Genomic DNA, 20733 nt, shown 5'->3' on the forward strand with positions numbered 1-20733 from the left:
TATGCCTTTCAACAACATAATTAGGCCAAAGTGATGCCCCCATTTATGACAGATTCCTTCTTTTCTCAGGAAACATATAACTTACATTTACATTACATTATCCAGGATTTCTATTTGGTTCACACCAAAATATCAATTTGGAGCAGATTATAATCAAGATTAACCAGTAACATGAACTGGGAATTACAAATTACAATAAAATATAATACATTAAAAAAACCTAGAACTAAGCAAGTAATTTAGTTATTTATTTATTTATTTATTTATTTATTTATTTATTGCATTTGTATCCCACATTTTCCCACCTATTTGCAGGCTCAATGTGGCTTACAGAATGTAGTTATGACAGTCTACAGGATATCAGATACAGTTTGTAATGTGCAAAGATTAAATCAGATACAATTGGTAATGTGCTAAAATTAAGGAAGGGAGGAGAGAGGGGAGGTGTTAGGTTGAGTGATATAGACGGTGGATTTTAATAACTGGATGGGTTGGTGAGGTAGTTTTATAAGGTTAAGGGTTATCTTTGTAGGCCTTGTTAAAAAGATGTGTCTTCACATCAATCAACAGTTCACCCTTTAAAACATATTTTTTTTAATAGAATAGTGTTAACCGATTTACAAAAAGAGTGATAAGCTAGACATATTACTACTACTACTTATTTCTATAGCGCTACTAGATGTACGCAGCGCTGTACACTTGAACATGAAGAGACAGTCCCTGCTCAACAGAGCTTACAATCTAATTAGGACAGACAAACAGGACAAATAAGGGAATATTAAAGTGAGGATGATAAAATAAGGGTTCTGAACAAGTGAATAAGGGTTAGGAGTTAAAAGCAGCATCAAAAAGGTGGGCTTTTAGCTTAGATTTGAAGACGGCCAGAGATGGAGCTTGACGTACCGGCTCAGGAAGTGTATTCCAGGCATATGGTGCAGCAAGATAAAAGGAACGGAGTCTGGAGTTAGCGGTGGAGGAGTAGGGTGTAGATAAGAGAGATTTACCCAGTGAACGGAGTTCCCGGGGAGGAGTGTAGGGAGAGATGAGAGTGGAGAGGTATTGAGGAGATGCAGAGTGAATGCACTTGTAAGTCAATAAGAGGCGATTGAACTGTATGCGGAAACGGATAGGGAGCCAGTGAAGTGACTTGAGGAGAGGGCTAATATGAGCATAGTGACATTGGCAGAATATTAGTCATCCAGCAGAATTTTGAACAGATTGAAGAGGAGAGAGATGGCTAAGTGGGAGACCTGTGAGAAGCAAGTTGCAATAGTCTAAGCGAGGGGTGATAAGAGTGTGGATGAGGGTTCTGGTAGTGTGCTCAGAAAGGAAAGGGCGAATTTTGGTGATATTATAGAGAAAGAAACAACAGGTTTTAGCAGTCTGCTGAATATGTGCAGAGAAGGAGAGGGAGGAGTCGAATATGACCCCGAGGTGACGAGCTGATGAGACAGGAAGGATGAGAGTATTATCCACAGAAATAAAGAATGGGGGAAGAGGAGAGGTTGGTTTAGGTGGAAAGATAAGAAACTCGGTCATGTTTAGTTTCAGATGGCGGTGAGACATCCAGGCAGCAATGTCAGATAGGCAGGCTGATACTTTGGCCTGGATTCCTGCTGAGATTTCTGGAATGGAGAGGTAGATCTGGGAGTCGTCAGCATAAAGATGATACTGAAAACCATGGGATGAGATCAGAGTACCAAGCAGGGCCAGTCTTAGGCAGAGGCGACCAAGGCGGCCACATAGGGCCCCGCGCTTAAGGGGGCCCCGCGCGGTGCACCTCAACTCTGCCTCTCCCTCCGACCCCCGCTCGCTCCAGACTGCATCATGATCGCTCCGCTCCCACCACCGATGCCCACCCCCCACTGAGCCCGCCGTCAGCTCCCAGTGCCTCCCAGTCCCAGGACAATGACAGTTGCAGTGATGGCCCGGCCCCGACAGACAGTTGCAGGCACGACGGCTCACCCCAGCTTTTCCCTTCCGCCTTCCCGCTCAATGTCCCGCCTCTTTCTGATGAGGTATTTCCTGTTTCCACGAGGGCGGGCGGGAGTCATTGAGCGGAAGGGGAAAGGAGCTGGAGCGTGGTCGGAGGTGAGCCATCGACTCGCTGGTGCCATTGCGAGTGCGACTTAAAAAATAAAGAAAGTCAAGAGGAGCGCCTGGAGCAAGTTTGTGCCACTGCCAGTGCCATTCAAAGGCAAGGTATGAATGATGATAGCTTTTCTTATAAAGGAACCAAAGTGCTCTTGTTGATTTGCAAATGGAACTCAACCATTAAAGTGATCATTGAGCCTGCAAATAGGTGGGGGAATGTGGGATACAAATGCAATGATCTAGTGGTTCATTTGTGCAGGTGAGCCATCGCTGGTGCAAGTGCTGTGCGACTTAAAATAAAGTCAAGTGGAGGAGCTGGAGCAAGTTTGTGCCCAGGGCCGGTCTTAGATGCTCCAGGCTATCATTCTTCCTAAAACCGGACTGGTAGGGGTGTAAAACAAAGGTCTTGTCTGTCCAAGAAGTCACAAAGTTGGTAGTGAACAATTTTGGCAATGAATGGAAGGTTTGAGATGGGTCAGAAGTTTGCAGGGTCAGAGGAGTCAAGGGTGGGTTTCAAGACTAGAGCATGCTTCCAGGTACTTGGAACACTGCTGTTGGTTAAAGAGATTTGAAGGATGGGTAAAAATAAGGGGAACACATGAGGTGCTAGATGCTTGAATAAGTGAGTGTGCCAGGGATCAAGAGGACAGTCAAAGGGGTTCATGTCCTGGAGTAGAGTTTTGAGGGAGAAGAGGACGATAGCACTGAAAGAGCACCAGGAAGACTGAAGTTGGGCAGTGCTCTCTGGAAGGGAAGAGAGGGAGATGAATGAAGGAGTTGAGTGGGGGGATGAGAAAGGGGAGAAGAGCTAATTAAGGAGGACTGAAGTGTATTTTATTTATTTATTTATTTATTGCATTTGTATCCCACATTTTCCCACCTATTTGCAGGCTCAATGTGGCTTACAGAGATTTGTTATGACATAGTCATTCCTTGATATCAGATACAATTGGTAGTGTACAAAAATTGAGTAAAGGAAGAGAGAAGGAAGGTGTTAGGCAGGATAGCATAGAGATGGACTTTCGTAGCTGGGTGGGTTAGTGAGGTGTATTCACTTTATTCTGCTGAAAAGTGGCAAGAGTACCAACAGGTAGCATAGAGGGGTCAAAAGTAGGGGGCTCTGAGGTCAGGGGGGCTAGGGACCTAATGATATTAATATACAGTTATATAGCCCGCTGCTTTCAGTTTAATAATCCAAAATATGGGCAAACCAACTTAGAAGTGAGAGAAAAAGTGCATAAAAGAGGTTTGTGGAGCCAGGAAACACTAATATTCCCAGTCCAGGATCAATAGCACTAGACTATTGCAACCTGCTGTTCACAGCTCTCCTACTGAACCATCTCTCTCTACTTCCATCTATTCAAAATTCAGTTGTGCAACTCATCTTCGTCTCCCTATATTAACATAATTCTCCTTCTCAAGTCACTTCAGTGGCTTGTTCACATTTCTGGATACACTTCAAACTTTTCTTACTCACCTACAACATCTTTAAGTCTATGACTCATTACCTCTCCTCTCTTCTCTCTCCCTATATCCCTCTTTGGGACAGGGCTGGTGTTAGACATTCTGGGACCCAGGGCACCTACCTTGCTAATTCAGGCAAATTTGGGGTCCCCTGTGGCATGAGGAGTCTATCAGTTTTTTTGTACAAGTTTAGCTTCATTTGTCTTTATTTGAAGTTTCATAAATAAAAAAATTTCTAAAAATGGAATAATCTTTTCAATGGGGTGGAGCTAGAGTGGGGCGGGGCTAGGGTGGGGCTAGGATGGGGCCCCACCAAATTGGTCTGCATAGGGCCCCGCACTTGCTAAGACCGGCCCTGGTACCAAGGGAAGAAGTATAGATGGAGAAAAGATGAGGTCCCAGGACAGATCCCTGAGGTGCACCAACTGACAGTGGGATAGAAGTAGAGGAGGATCCACCAGACTATACACTAAAAGTACACTGGGAGAGATAAGAAGAAAACCAGGAAAGAACAGAGCCCTGAAATCCAAGTGAGGACAGCGTATCAAGGAGTAGGCTGTGATCAACAGTGTCAAAAGCAGCAGATAGATTGAGAAGGATGAGGATAGAATAAAGCCCTTTGGATCTGGCCAGAAACAGGTCATTGGAGACTTTAGCAAGTGCTGTTTCGGTTGAATGAAGGAGGCAAAAGCCAGACTGAAGTGGATCAAGAATAGCTTGAGATGAAAGAAAGTCAAGGCAATGACGGTGAACAGCACGTTCAAGTATCTTGGATAGGAAAGGGAGGAGGGAGATGGAGCGATAGTTGGAAGGACAGGTAGGGTCCAATGAAGGTTTTTTAAGGAGTGGTGCAACTACGGCATTTTTGAAGGCATCAGGAACAGTTGCAGTGGAAAGTGAAAGATTGAGGATATGACAGATAAAAGGGTTGACAGTAGGAGAGATAGCGTTAAGTAGATGGGTGGGAATAGGATCAGAGGAACAGGTAGTTAGTTTCGAGGAGGAAAGAAGATGTGTAGTTTCCTCTTCAGTGATTTCAGAAAAGGAAGAAAAGGAGGCAGGGGTTGGAGGGTTTAGAGAATGGACTAAGGGAAGGAGAGGTGGAGGTGACCTGGTTTAGAATTCAAGTTTAATCTTGTGAACCTTATCATGAAAGTACTCAGCCAGAGACTGGGGAGAAAGTGAAGGGGGAGTTGGAGGTGAAGGCACTTTGAGGAGAGAGTTCAGTGTGGCAAAGAGAAATTGAAGGTTTAAGCCAAGAGAATTTTCAACTGGATGTAGTAGTCCTATTTGGCAAGAGCAGACTGGAAGGAGGTCAGCAAGAATTTGAAACATATGAAATCAGCATGGGCATAGGATTTCAGCCAAAGGCGTTCAGCAGAGCGAGCACACGAATGTAAGTAGCAAATTCTAGAGGCTGGGGTTTGATATGCCTTACAGAACAAGGAATGGGAGGAGAGAGAGTATCCAGAGCAGAGTAGTATTATAGGAAGAGACAGCCTCATTGATAGACTTGGATAACATAGTGGTTGAGAAGAGATTTGAAACACAAGGACAGAGTAGGAGGGTCAATAGCCTGAAGATTTCTAAATGTATTGGTTGAGATTGAATGGGACTGGGGGGGGGGGGTGTTTAAGTGTGAAAGTTATCAGATGATGGTCAGAGAGGGAAAGAGCTGAGGCGCAGAAACTGGAGAGTAAGAATTTGGAGAAGAAGATAAGATCAAGACAGTGGCCAGATACAAGATGGCCGCCTGACCAGACGTGTGTGCGAGAGCTCCAGAAGTTTTCCGCTGAGGGCTGGCGATACGGAGCGCTCTCCGGGAGTAATGGGGAAGAGAAAAGGCAAAACTGTGGCTCCTACCTCCTCGAGCACAGTTAAGGTGCCCACCATGTCGCAACCCACGCTGGAGAGCTATGGAATCCGCCCACCGGGAACGCCAGTTCAAGATTCTAGATGCTCCACAACGCCATCTTTGGAGCACAGTACAGAGGGAGCTACACTGAGCCCCCTAGCCGGTTTGACCCTTCCGCAACCTGGAGGGATTAGCGGAGCTTAGAGAGGGCCGTATGAGGGAGCATCCGGAGTTGGCAACTTTCCGACAGCTGTGGGAGGACCAGCCCTCGCCTCTACCCCAGGTACTATAACAACAGAAGGGGGTTACTTACCTCTAGGAATAATCCACGGAGAGTTTTCTCCTGGGTTAGGAAGAGGTTCGTTAAAACCAGAAAAAGTCACTATGGACACTCTCTGGGAGGCCATTCAAGGGGTAAACACATCTCTACCGCAGATATTTAATTATGCTTAAACTGAAATAAGTCAAATAAAATCTGCTAATGCACAGATATCCACTAAGGTTGAAACTCATACTGCCAAACTGGAAACTTTTGATTCTGAGTTAAAATCTTTACAAACTACAGTGGTGTCTGTAATCAAGGAAAATAAAATCCAGGCACGGAAATTGGAATATACTGAAAATCAGCTTAGAAGGAACAATCTTAGGTTTTTGAACTTTCCATCTTCTTCATTTATTTCAGCTATTGAACTTTTGAAAAAATATTTCCAGGAGATTCTAGATATTCCGTTAGAAAGTCACCCTCCTGTGACTAGAACACAATATCTTAAAAAATTTATGTGATCAACAAATGGAATACCAGAACCTCCGCAAGAATTGAATTTAACTGATTTTCTTGAAAGATCTGAAATTTCAGGTCGAGCAACATTGCTTGTTACTTTTGCACTGGAGTCGGATAAAAATGTGATATTGTGTACTTATTTCCGAAAAATGAATGCTTTCTTTATGGGAGCTCAATAGAAATCAAACAAAATAAAACATGGAAAAGAAAATAAGATGATACGTTTTTTATTGGACATAACTTAATACATTTCTTGATTAGCTTTCGAAGGTTGCCCTTCTTCCTCAGATCGGAAATAAGCAAATGTGCTAGCTGACAGTGTATATAAGTGAAAACATTCAAGCATTACTATGACAGTCTGACAGGGTGGGAGGAGGGGGGTGGGTAGGAAGTATGCATGGGGACATCAAAGCATATCATTGATATTCTAACAGGGTGGGTGTGGATAGGTGAGGGGAGGGTGATCAACAGAGACATACAGCTATATGGTTTATAATGGACTAGGAACCCCAGATCCTTGTTAAGTCCTTTCTGTTGGGTGTTAAAATATTCAATCATTCTGACTTCAAAGGTCTTACGTTCTTGTATGGTTTTAAAGTTACCTTTCAGGATTCTCACTGTGAAGTAACTGGTACAGTGTCCTGGTCCTGTAAAATGTTGACCAACAGGCGTGGGAACCCTGCTGGCACCAGTATTGTTCATATGATGTCTATGTAAATTGAATCTTGTCTTAAGCATCTGGCCTGTTTCTCCAATATAGCATCCTTCGTTACATTTTTTACACTGAATGATATATACCACATTGGAAAATGAGCAAGTGAAAGATCCCTTTATGTTGAATATCTTTCCTTTGTGGATGACTTTGGGGTCCTGTGAAATATTTTGGCATAGTTTGCAACTGGATAAATTACAGGGAAGTGTGCCCTTCTGTTCCTTTTCAGTCTGTGAAGGAAGTTTACTTCTGATTAGCTTGTGTTTTAAATTGGGTGGCTGTCGGAAGGCCAGTACTGGTGGGGATGGGAATATCTCTTTCAGTAATTCATCCTCCTGGAGTATAGGTTGTAGATCTCTTATGATTTTCCTCAGTTTTTCCAGCTCTGGATGTCACTACAAGCGGGATTCTGTCTGTGGATTTTTTCTTTTTGTACTGTAGCAGATTCTCCCTGGGTGTTTTGAGGGAGGAGGCAATATTCTTGGAGATTATTTTGGGGTTGTAGCCCTTCTGTTTGAAGGATTCAGTCAGGGTTTTAAGGTGTCTGTCTCTGTCCCCTGGGTCAGAGCAGATACGGTGGTATCTTGTGGCTTGGCTGTAAATGATGGATCTTTTTGTATGTGAAGGATGGAAGCTGGAGTTGTGGAGGTAGCTACATCTGTCTGTGGGTTTCTTGTATATAGATGTTTGTATACAGCCATCACTGATTGAGACCGTGGTGTCCAAAAAATTGACTTTTTCTGGGGAGTAGTCAATTTTGAATCTGATTGTAGGATGGTATGTATTGAATACAGAATAAAATTGTTTCAGAGTTTCTTCACCCTCCGTCCAAATCATAAAAATGTCATCGATGTACCGGTAGTATTTTAGAGGTTTGGTCTGGTGTGTATTCAGAAATGTCTCTTCCAGCTCAGCCATAAAAAGGTTGGCATATTGGGGTGCTGTCCTGGTGCCCATCGCAGTGCCCATTATTTGCAGATAGATATCATTGTTAAAGTGGAAGTAGTTGTGAGTTAAAATGAATTTGATTAATTTTGTAATAGTTTCTGGTGAGTATTGATGGTCCAGTGTGGATTTTTTAGGAGTCTTCCACATGCAGCTATGCCATCCGCATGTGGAATGTTGCTGTATAGTGATTCTACATCCATCGTGACCAGAAGGGTGTTAGGTGGTAGTTGCTTGATATTTTTCAATTTATTCAGAAAGTCTGTGGTGTCTTGTATGAAGCTGTTAGTTTTGTGTACGAGAGGTTTCAGAATTCCCTCTATGAATCCAGATATTTCTTCCGTGGTTGTGCAAATACATGATATGATTGATCTGCCAGGGTTTCCCAGTTTGTGGATCTTGGGTAGCTAAAATTCAGATCTTCACAGATCTAGCTAGAGAGACTCAAGCCAGGAGGAAGGAATTGATGGTTTTTAAACAAAAAATTCTTTCACTTGGGGGAACTTTTGTTGTTAAATTTCCTTGTAAGTGTATGATTTCTCTACATGGAGTTCATTACCTTTTTTCTTGTCCCAAAAGATTACAAGAATTTATTACTGCTAGAGAGAATGTGAGGGATACCCCTGAAATGGTATCTTCCAGTTAATGTACTGTCTAGGCTGCATGATCCTAAAATCCTTCTGGTCAATTTGAATTATCAATATAATTTTTATTTCTGCTAGGTACTTGATACTTGGATTCATTTCCTATTCTTGGATCCCTCTATTGTGGACAAAAATGTATTTGAATTTTTCCCCCTTTTTTTTTCTTTTTATTGTGTTATATTGAATGTTGTGAATTTCCAAAGCATTTTGATGTAATATCATCTTTATGTAATGTCTAAGTGAAAATCAATAAAAGATTAAACAATAAGATCAAGACAGTGGCCATTCTGATAAGTGGGCGTGGTGTAGCATAGTTGAATATTGAAAGAGGGTGTTAAAATGAGAAACTGAGAAGCATAAGAGTAAGAGGGATCATTAGCATGAATGTTAAAATCCCCAAGAATGAGGGAAGGAGATGAAGGTTCAAGAAAGAAGGAAAGCCAGGCATCAAAGTCAGTGAGAAAGGAAGAAAGGGACTTATCAGGGGGTCAATAATGACTGCTACTCGAGAGGCAGAGGAGCGAATAGACAGATGGAGTGGACTTCGAAGGAAGAAAAGCAGTGAGAATGAGGTGGAAAAAGGTTGAAATCTACAAGAGTGTGAAAGTAGTAGCCCGACACCACCTCCGCGGCCAACCGGGCGAGGAGTATGGGAAAAAAGATAACCTCCATGGTATAGGGCCGCAACTGAAGCAGAGTCTTCAGGGTAAAGCCAAGTTTCAGTTAGGGCAAGCAGATGGAGAGTATGAGAGATAAAGAGTTATGGATGTAGGAAAGTTTGTTACAGACAGAGCAGGCATTCCACAGAGCACAAGAGAAAGGCAGAGAAAAAGGGGGGAGGAGAGGAACAGAAATTAGATTGGAGATATCATGGTGTGACCTGCACAAATAGGATGAGAGCTGATGTGGAGGACCAGGATTGGGATTAATGTCCCCAGCGGAGAGCAGGAGAAGGAGCAAGAGAGTACAGAGGAGAGGAGAGGTATGATGACAGTGACAAAGGCGAGATATACTCAGATAGAAAGGAGAGGGATGAATGGAAGGAAGGAAATGTTGAAGGTTGAGAGCTGAGAATAAGGAAGAGGAAAAAAGAGATGGTGAGATGATGAATACAGAGGGTGGACAATGTGTTCTTGCAGTGTACAGTGGTTTCAGATGGAGAAACAGATTAGGAAGGGACAGTACCAAGAAGAGAAAGTGTACTGGAGCCATAAATAGTAACTGGGAGAAAAATAAATGTAAAGAAAAAAAATGGCACCTAGAGCGGAGGCCCTGAGTGGATTGGAGTGGACCTGGGAGTCACCCCGGAGAAGGCTCCACAACACCTGAAAGGCAGCCGGTGGGAGAGCTGGGCACCTCTCAGCCAAAAAGCACCTGGAAACCCTGGGCACCTGGAGAGAGGGCCCTGGAAAGATCGGGGTGGACCTGGGAGTCACCCCAGATACAGCTGTGAGGATATGCAGAAGGGCTGCAAGTCCTCCACAGCACCTGGTGGGAACACTGGGCACCTAGAGCGGAGGCCCTGAGTGGATCGGAGTGGACCTGGGAGTCACCCCGGAAAAGGCTGTAAGGATATGCAGATAAGCTACAAGTCATCCACAACACCTGAAAGGCAGCTGGTGGAAGAGCTGGGCATCTCTCAGCCAAGGAAAGGCTTCCCAGGGGTTAGGCCAAAGCCAGCATTCCTCCCCCTGAGGGTCACCTGATCTTAGCCAAAAAGCTGTGGTTTTAGCTACATCAGGAGGAAAATTAGAAAATCTGGGGAAGAAGGTGGTCTTCCCTTTCCTGGTTACACCCAAGGAGGTGACTCTTGACTCTATTTGGATTGTTTTGGTGTCAGTCCGTAAGGTATTTGCATTAGCATTATCAACTGTTGGAGAAAATGCTGTCAGGATTCAGAAAGTGGAAGAGACTCTTAAAGTGCAAGGTGGGAAGATGGAGGAACTAACAAACCAAGTTCAACAGTTTAAGCAATCTCAAGATATTCTATTGCAAGATCGTATGTTTTTTCAGAGGAAGTTGAAGAATTTTGAGAATTATACTAGACAATTGATCTTGCATTTTAAAATTCCCTCAAATGCTGACAATCCCCCATTTACTAAGCCACACAGCAATGTCAACACAGCCCATTCAATGTGAATGGCCTGTGTCAGCATTAGTTCACCGGCAGCCACTAGCACGGCTAGCAAACTGGGGGGGGGGGGGGGGGGGGGGGGGGGGGAGGAATGTCATCTAGAGAAGCATTTTTTTAAGTTTACAGGAGCTTTGCCTGAGATTCTTCTCCTATCGCATAGGATTTACTATCTACCAATTTCTAAGAAGCAGTCCACTCCTGTGAGAGAATCATCTATGGTGGATGTCTCTTCGAATAGTCTGGATGACTGGCATTTTGGAGAAGCCACAAAAAGAAGTTTTTGAAAGGACTACCTTATTAGTGACCTTTGTTTTCAACCAAGACAAGGAAGCTTTAATGTGCCTTTACTTTAAGAACAAAGATATAGATTTTTCTTGGGAGGGAAGGTTTTGTTATTTCCTTATGTATCAAAGTCTGCTCAATCCAGAGGTAGGTAATTCTTGTGCTTTCGTCAAAGTGTTATTGATATTGGAGCTAAGTTTTAATTACAATATCCCTACAAATATGTTATTCAATTTGATAATCATACTTATGTTGTTTCTCAATTGCAGTTTTTCCTGGAAGGTAAAGGATCTACTGCTGATAGGGAAGAGCTACCTCCTTGGTCAGGGTCATATAAGTTTATTGACATTCAACTTGCTGTGTTTTTTTTCATGTATTCCATTTCCTTTAGTTCCTCTCTCCCTGGAGGTATCAGTTCTTCCCTCCCCCCCCCCCCCCCCCCCCCCTTTCCGATCTTGTGGACTATATAGAGTTAACTTTGATATTGTTATTGTTGCTTTTGCTTGTTATCTATTATATCTTGTATTGACTCTTTATCCTTAATTCAACTTGGGTTGATTATATATTGAAAAATCATAAATTAAAAAGAAATGACAGTCATCAAATTATGGGTCCCATATCTTGAGTAGATTTTTATCAATGAGAGCATATAAACTGGAATGAGTCCCTGAACTACTTCTTTAAGTTATTTTCTTCAAAATAGCGTGATGTTAGAAAAGTCTTGATAAATTTAAATTTGACAGTCTCTTCATTGCAGAGGGTTAACTATTTGGATAGGTGCTATGATCTGCTCTTTGACAGTACAGTCGTGAATATACACCATTATGTCACAGTACTCATTTTCCTGTCTAGCGCCCAGGCCCTGTGTGCTCTATCCACTTGCAGTACAATACTTCAATTTCCTCCACTGCTTCAGCACTCACTGAGCCCAGTAGATGTTTTGTAAGTTCTTTAGCCAGGTTAGCACAGTCTGTATACCCTTCCTTCTCAGGTATTCCCTGATTCTGACATTATTTCTTTTGGACTTATTTTCTAGATGCTCAACTTTTTCCCATAAGCTCTGGGTTTCCCAGCTCTCTAAAGACTCTGGATGATGTTTGCACTCAACCATGTTTTCTATTAAATTGTCCACTTTTGTTTCTAGCTCCTCCTGCCGAGAACAAAGTTTACACACTTGTGTTTTAAAATCAGCCAAGGTTGCCTTAAGATCTGCCTGGAGCTGCTGCATTATATGTTTCATGTCCAGCATCCAAGTTTTAAACATTACTTTAGAGTTCATGCAGCTCATGCCTTCAATATCTGTACTCTGCTTTCACTCTGAGTCAGAGCTTTGCAACACCATTTTTCCTACTGAGTGGTCAGTGCTGCACTCTCTTACTCCCTAGTGCTTCCTTTCTCACACCCGAGTTGCTGAGGCTGACTCCATTTTCCTTCTAGGTGTCATTGTAAGCAATGTGCTGGAGCACTGCGGAAGGGAGGTGAGTAGAAAGCTTATTGGGTGATTGATAGCGAAGAAACAAGCTTAGTCTTGCAGGAGCCTTAACCTGAATCTGCCATACAGGTCATTGACATTACTTCCTCCCTACTGAATATTTTTCTGCTTCTCTGTCAAGAGATAGCACATTCAATATTAAACTGATCAATATCACTGCAAGCCTTGCTGTGCACTCACAGTTCTGCAGCCCACTGCACTCTGGAAACTCTGTCATAGGCAGAAAAACAGTGGAGATTCAAATGTTTCTGACACCATGTTTCAGTTATAAGTAAAGACAAACTAAATGCAGCTGATGCACAGGGATCATGCTGTATTAAAACTAAAAGAAACCAGGAAGTAGGAAAACAGTGAGATATAGCAATGAGCCACTAGGTAGCATCAGCATAAATTAACACCTACAATATCAGTGCACCCAAGAAAAAGATCTGGGTGTCATCATGGACAATACACTGAAATCTTCTGCCCAGTGTGTGGTGGTGGTCAAAAAAGCAAACAGAATGCTAGGAATTATTAGGAAAGGGATAGAAAATAAGACAAAAATATTATAATGCTTCAGCATTGTTCCATGGTGTGACTACACCTTGAGTATTGTGTGCAATTCTGGTCCCTGTATCTTAAAAAGATATAGTGGAATTAGAAAACAATCAAAGAAGGGTGACCAAAATGATAAAAGTGATAGAACTCCTCTCATATGAGGAAAGGCTTAAGAGGTTAGACTCTTCTGCTTGAAAAACAGATGGCTGAGGTGGGACATGATAAGGTCTACAAACTACTTAGTGGTGTAGAACAGGTAAACATAAATCCATTTTTTACTCTTTCAAAAAGTACAAAGACTAGGGGTGAAGAGGTAGATCTGGGAGTCATCAGCACAAGATGATACTAACAACCATGGGATGAGATCAGAACACCAAGGGAAAAAGTATAGATGAAGAAAGAAGGGGTCCTAAGACAGAACCCTGAGGTATACCAACTCATAGCGGGAAGAAGTGGAGGAGGATCCACTAGAGTATACACTAAAAGTGCAATGGAAGAGAAGAAGAAAACCAGGTAAGAACAGAGCCCTGAAATTGAAGAGAAGACAGAGAGGTAAAAGGGGCACTCAGGGAAGGTAAAGCCGTAGCAGAGAGATTAAATGAATCCTCTTCTTCGGTCTTCACCGAGGAAGATTTGGGAGACATACCAGTGCCAGAAATGGTATTCATTGCTGATGAGTAAGAGAAACTGAAAGAAATCTCTGTAAACCCAGATGTAATGGGGCAATTTGACAAATTGAAGAGTAGCAAATGTAGTCATCCCAGAGTACTGATAGAATTGAAAAATGAACTTGCGGAACTAATGTTAGTAATATATAATTTATCTTTAAAAACAAGCATGGTACCAGAAGATTGGAGGGTGGCCAATGTAACGCCAATTTTTTAAAAAGGTTCCAGGGGAGATCCGGGAAATTATAGACTGGTGAGTCTTACGTTGGTGCTGTGCAAAATGGTAGAGACTATTATAAAGGACAAAATTATAGAGCATATTCAAAAGCATGGATTAATGAGACAAAGCCAACATGGATTTAGCGAAGGAAAATCTTGCCTCACCAATCTATTACATTTCCTTGAAGGAGTGTACAAACATGTGGATAAAAGTGAGCTGGTCGATATCGTGTATCTGGATTTTCAAAATGCATTTGACAAAGTACCTCATGAAAGACTCCAAAGGAAATTAGAGAGTCGTGGGATAAGAGGTAGTGTCCTATTGTGGATTAAAAACTGGTTAAAAGAGAGAAAACAGAGAGTAGGGTTAAATAGTCAGTTTTCTCAATGGAGAAGGATAGATAGTAGGGTTCCCCAGGGCTCTGTGCTGGGACCGCTGCTTTTTAACATATTTATATATGACCTAGAGATGGGAGTAACTAGTGAGGTAATTAAATTTGCTGACGATACAAAGCTATTCAAAGTTGTTAAATAGCAAGAGGATTGTGAAAAATTACAAGAGGACCTTACAAGACTGGGAGACTGGGCATCTAAATGGCAGATGACGTTTAATGTGAGCAAGTGCAAAGTGATGCATCTGGGAAAGTGGAACCTGAGTTATAGCTACGTAATGCAAGGTTCCACATTAGGAGTCACCGACCAAGAAAGGGATCTAGGCATCGTCGTTGATGATATATTGAAACCCTCTGCTCAGTGTGCTGCTGCAGCTATGAAGGCATATAGAATGTTAGGTATTATTAGGAAAGGAATGGAAAACAAAAATGAGGACATTATAATGCCTTTGTATTGCTCCATGGTGCGACCGCACCTCAAATATTGTATTGAATTCTAGTCACTGCATCTCAAAAAAGACATAGGGGCTCATTTTCAAAGCACTTAGACTTACAAAGTTCCATAGGTTCCTATGTAACTTTGTAAGTCTAAGTGCTTTGAAAATACTTCTGATAGTGGAAGAAGAAAAGGTTCAGAGAAGAGCAACAAAATGATAAAGGGGATGGGACGACTTCCCTAAGAGGAAAGGCTAAAGTGGCTAGGGCTCTTGAGCTTGGAGAAAAGATGGCTGAGGGGAGATATGATAGAGGTCTATAAAATAATGAGTGGAGTGTAACGGGTAGACTTGAATCACTTGTTTACTCTTTCCAAAAATACTAGGTCTAGGGGGCATGCAATGAAGCTACAAAGTAGTACATTTAAAACAAATCGGAGAAAATATTTCTTCACTCAACGTGTAACTAAACTCTGGAATTTGTTCTGAGAGAATGTAGTAAAAGCAGTTAGCTTAGCAGGGTTTAAAAAAGGTTTGGATAGCTTCCTAAAGGAAAAGTCCATAGACCATTATTAAAATGGACTTGGGGAAAACCCACTGCTTATTTCTAGGATAAGCAGCATAAAATGTATTGTACTGTTTTGGGATTTTGCCAGGTACTTGTGTCCTGGATTGGCCACTGTTGGCAACAGGATGCTGGGCTGGAGTTTCGGTCTGTCCCAGTATGGCAATACTTATAGAATGTCAGATGAGTAGGCTATAAAAAGGTCCCTTAGATTCAAAACTGTATAAGAGGAAAGGTCCCACTGAACTTTCTTCTGAGAACTTCCGAGAGAAGAGGACATTTCTCTGGTAAGTGAACACTATTTTGCTTTGTGCTTTGGGAACTTAAAGATTGGGGTTTAAAGGAGGAATTTCAGGTTAGTGATAGGCAAAATAAAAATATAAAAAGCAAATTTTATCAACTAATCTCCATAGTCTTTTCCACTTAGTTTTAAAAACTTGTACCACAGCATTAACAGATAGAATCTAGCAAGCACTGCAGGATCTAGTTCAGTCTGTTCTCTTGAGGCTAGAATGGCAGACTTGGTAGAGCTGAGGGAGACAGAGAGGTACATAGAGGAGACCTACAGGGCTGTTGTAGAGAAGTCCCACCTGCAGTCTGGTAGCCCCTGTGCTACCTTGGAGGAGGGAGGTCTCCTAGAAGGAGAGCATCACCCTGGTGAAGTAGGAAGTACTCCTGTAGCCAGGACCTGCCCACCAGGGGATGTGCTATCCTCTCACACCGAGGATATGTCTCCAAATGATGCCCGGGAGGGAAAGGTTAGGACAGCTGTTGTAGTTGGTGATTCGATCATTAGGCATATAGATAGCTGGGTGGCTGGTGGACGTGAGGATCGCCCCTGGTGCGAAGGTGGTGGACTTCACGCATCATCTAGATAGGATTTTAGATAAGGCTGGGGAGGAGCCAGCTGTCTTGGTACATGTGGGTACCAATGACATAGAAAAATTTGGGAGAGAGGTTCTGGAAGCATTTTCTAAAATGCTACCCATTCCATGCTCAGGGCCCAAGAGACAGGCAGAGCGCCGGACTCTCAATGTGTGGATGAGACGATGGTGCAGGGAGGAGGGTTTTAGATTTATTAGGAACTGGGCAACATTCTGGGGAAGGGGGAGCCTATTCCGAAAGGATGGGCTCCACATTAACCAGGGTGGGATCAGGCTGCTGGCATCAGCATTTAAAAAGGAGATAGAACAGCTTTTAAACTAGAAACGAGGGGGAAGGACGACAATCGCTCAAAAGCGCATAGATCGGGATAAGGTATCTTTCAAAGATATCGCTAAAACAGGGAAGATAGGGTATCCTGATAGTGAGGTTGCAAAAGAGACCATAGTAGATCAGGTGACCTTCAATAAAAATAAAAATCAGACAAAAGATTACAAATTAATATTGTCAAGTACTAAGCATGATGTAAATAGGAACCACAAACATTGTTTGAAATGTCTATATGTGAATGCCAGGAGCCTAAGAAATAAGATGGGAGAATTAGAATATATTGCACTAAATGAAAAATTAGATATAATAGGCATCTCTGAGACCTGGTGGAAGGGGGATAACCAGTGGGACACTGTCATAATCAGAGTACAAATTATATCGTAGGTGATAGGGTGGATTGAATTGGTGGAGGTGTAGAATTGTATATTAATGAGAGCCTTGATTGAAAATTCTGGCAGGAAACAAAAACACTTCTTGAAATCACTGTGGATTGAAATTCCATGTGTAAAGGGGAAAAGGATAGTGATAGGAGTGTACTACCGTCCGCCTGGCCAGGATGAACAGACGGATGCAGAAATGTTAAAGGAAATTAGGGATGCAAACAAACTGGGCAACACAATAATAATGGGTGGTTTCAATTACCCCGATATTGACTGGGTAAATGTAACATCAGGGCATGCTAGGGAGGTAAAATTCCTTGATGAAATCAAGGACAGATTTATGGAGCAGCTGGTACAGGAGCCGACGAGAGAAGGAAAATTCTAGACCTAGTCCTTAGTGGAGCGCATGATCTGGTGCAGGAGGTAATGGTGCTGGGACCGCCTGATAACAGTGATCATAATATGATCGGATTTGATATTAGCCTTGAAGTAAGTATACATAGGAAATCAAATACATTAGCGTTTAACTTTAAGAAAAGAGACTATGATAAAATGAGAAGAACAGTGAAAAAAAACTTAGAGGAGCATCTGCGAGGGTCAAACATTTACATCAGGCGTGGATACTGTTCAAAAACACCATCCTGGAAGCCTAGGCCAAATATATTCCGTGTATTAAAAAAGGAGAACAGAAGACCAAACGACAGCCGACATGGTTAAAAAGTGAGGTGAGGGAAGCTATTAGAGCTAAAAGAAAATCCTTCAGAAAATGGGAGAAGGAACCGACTGAAAATAATAAGAAATAGCATAAGGAATGTCAAGACAAATGCAAGCGCTGATAAGGAAGGCTAAGAGGGACTTCAAAAAAAAGATTGCGTTGGAGGCAAAAACACAAAGTAAAGCAAATGCTACATACCTGTAGAAGGTATTCTCCGAGGACAGCAGGCTGATTGTTCTCACTGATGGGTGACGTCCACGGCAGCCCCTCCATCGGAAACTTAACTAGCAAAGGCCTTTGCTAGTCCTTGCGCGCCCATGCGCACCGCGCATGCGCGGGCCGTCTTCCCGCCCGAACCGGCTCGTGTTTGTCAGTCCCATATGTAGCAAGACAAAGACAAGGGAAGACACAATTCCAAAGGGGAGGCGGGCGGGTTTGTGAGACAATCAGCCTGCTGTCCTCGGAGAATACCTTCTACAGGTATGTAGCATTCACTTTCTCCGAGGACAAGCAGGCTGCTTGTTCTCACTGATGGGGTATCCCTAGCCCCCAGGCTCACTCAAAACAACAAACATGGTCAATTGGACCTCGCAACGGCGAGGACATAACTGAGATTGACCTAACAATTTATCCAACTAACTGAGAGTGTAGCCTGGAACAGAATAAAAAATGGGCCTAGGGGGGTGGAGTTGGATTCTAAACCCGAACAGATTCTGAAGCACTGACTGCCCGAACTGACTGTCGCGTCGGGTATCCTGCTGCAGGCAGTAATGAGATGTGAATGTGTGGACAGATGACCACGTCGCAGCTTTGCAAATCTCTTCAATAGTGGCTGACTTCAAGTGGGCCACTGACGCTGCCATGGCTCTGACATTGTGAGCCGTGACATGACCCTCAAGAGCCAGCCCAGCCTGGGCGTAAGTGAAGGAAATGCAATCTGCTAGCCAATTGGATATGGTGCGTTTCCCTACAGCCACTCCCCTCCTGTTGGGATCAAAAGAAACAAACAATTGGGCGGACTGTCTGTTGGGCTGTGTCCGCTCCAGATAGAAGGCCAATGCTCTTTTGCAGTCCAATGTGTGCAGCTGACGTTCACAGGGCAGGAATGAGGACAGGGAAAGAATGTTGGCAAGACAATTGACTGGTTCAGATGGAACTCCGACACTACCTTCGGCAAGAACTTAGGGTGAGTGCGGAGGACTACTCTGTTATGATGAAATTTGGTGTAAGGAGCCTGGGCTACCAGGGCCTGAAGCTCACTGACTCTACGAGCTGAAGTAACTGCCACCAAGAAAATGACCTTCCAGGTCAAGTACTTCAGTTGGCAGGAGTTCAGTGGCTCAAAAGGAGGTTTCATCAGCTGGGTGAGAACGACATTGAGATCCCATGACACTGTAGGAGGTTTGATGGGGGGCTTTGACAAAAGCAAACCTCTCATGAAGCGAACAACTAAAGGCTGTCCTGAGATCGGCATACCTTCCACATGGTAATGGTATGCACTGATTGTGCAAAGGTGAACCCTTACAGAGTTGGTCTTGAGACCAGACTCAGACAAGTGCAGAAGGTATTCAAGCAGGGTCTGTGTAGGACAAGAGCGAGGATCTAGGGCCTTGCTGTCAAACCAGACGGCAAACCTCCTCCATAGAAAGAAGTAACTCCTCTTAGTGGATCTTTCCTGAAGCAAGCAAGACACGGGAGACAACCCTCTGACAGACCCAAAGAGGCAAAGTCTACGCTCTCAACATCCAGGCCGTGAGAGCCAGAGACCGGAGGTTGGGATGCAGAAGCGCCCCTTCGTCCTGTGTGATGAGGTTCGGAAAACACTCCAATCTCCACGGTTCTTCGGAGGACAACTCCAGAAGAAGAGGGAACCAGATCTGACGCGGTCAAAACGGAGCAATCAGAATCATGGTGCCTCGGTCTTGCTTGAGTTTCAACAAAGTCTTCCCCACCAGAGGTATGGGAGGATAAGCATACAGCAGACCTTCCCCCCAGTCCAGGAGGAAGGCATCCGATGCCAGTCTGCCGTTGGCCTGAAGCCTGGAACAGAACTGAGGGACCTTGTGGTTGGCTCGAGATGCAAAGAGATCTACCAAGGGGGTGCCCCACACCTGGAAGATCTGGCGCACTACTCGGGAGTTGAGCGACCACTCGTGAGGTTGCATAATCCTACTCAACCTGTCGGCCAGACTGTTGTTTACGCCTGCGAGATATGTGGCTTGGAGCACCATGCCGTGACGGCGAGCCCAGAGCCACATGCTGACGGCTTCCTGACACAGGGGGCGAGATCCGGTGCCCCCCTGCTTGTTGATGTAATACATGGCAACCTGGTTGTCTGTCTGGATTTGGATAATTTGGTGGGACAGCCGATCTCTGAAAGCCTTCAGAGCGTTCCAGACCGCTCGTAACTCCAGGAGATTGATCTGCAGATCGCGTTCCTGGAGGGACCAGCTTCCCTGGGTGTGAAGCCCATCGACATGAGCTCCCCACCCCAGGAGATACGCATCCGTAGTCAGCACTTTTTGTGGCTGAGGAATTTGGAAAGGACGTCCCAGAGTCAAATTGGACCAAATCGTCCACCAATACAGGGATTTGAGAAAACTCGTGGACAGGTGGATCACGTCCTCTAGATCCCCAGCAGCCTGAAACCACTGGGAAGCTAGGGTCCATTGAGCAGATTGCATGTGAAGGCGGGCCATGGCAGTCACATGAACTGTGGAGGCCATGTGGCCCAGCAATCTCAACAGTCTGCCGAGCTGTGATCTGCTGGGATGCTCGCCCTGCGAGACGAGGGACAACAAGTTGTTGGCTCTAGTCTCCGGGAGATAGGCACGAGCCGTCCGAGAATCCAGCAGAGCTCCTATGAATTCGAGTCTCTGTACTGGGAGAAGATGGGACTTTGGATAATTTATCACAAACCCCAGTAGCTCCAGGAGTCGAATAGTCATCTGCATGGACTGTAGAGCTCCTGCCTCGGATGTGTTCTTCACCAGCCAATCGTCAAGATAGGGGAACACGTGCACTCCCAGCCTGCGAAGCACCGCTGCTACTACAGCCAAGCACTTCGTGAACACTCTGGGTGCAGAGGCGAGCCCAAAGGGTAGCACACAGTACTGGAAGTGACGTGTGCCCAGCTGAAATCGCAGATACTGTCTGTGAGCTGGCAGTATCGGGATGTGCATGTAGGCGTCCTTCAAGTCCAGAGAGC

The 20733-nt window shown here is 43.9% G+C and overlaps 1 protein-coding gene across 1 annotated transcript in view; it reads left to right on the top strand.

Annotated features, from left to right (window-relative positions):
• LOC115479148 (galactose-3-O-sulfotransferase 2-like) overlaps nucleotides 1–20733 on the top strand; it is a 338036-nt gene that overhangs the window by 139981 nt on the left and 177322 nt on the right. The window lies entirely within an intron of this gene.

This window comes from Microcaecilia unicolor, chromosome 10, assembly GCF_901765095.1.
Source record: "Microcaecilia unicolor chromosome 10, aMicUni1.1, whole genome shotgun sequence".
Lineage (NCBI taxonomy): Eukaryota > Metazoa > Chordata > Amphibia > Gymnophiona > Siphonopidae > Microcaecilia > Microcaecilia unicolor.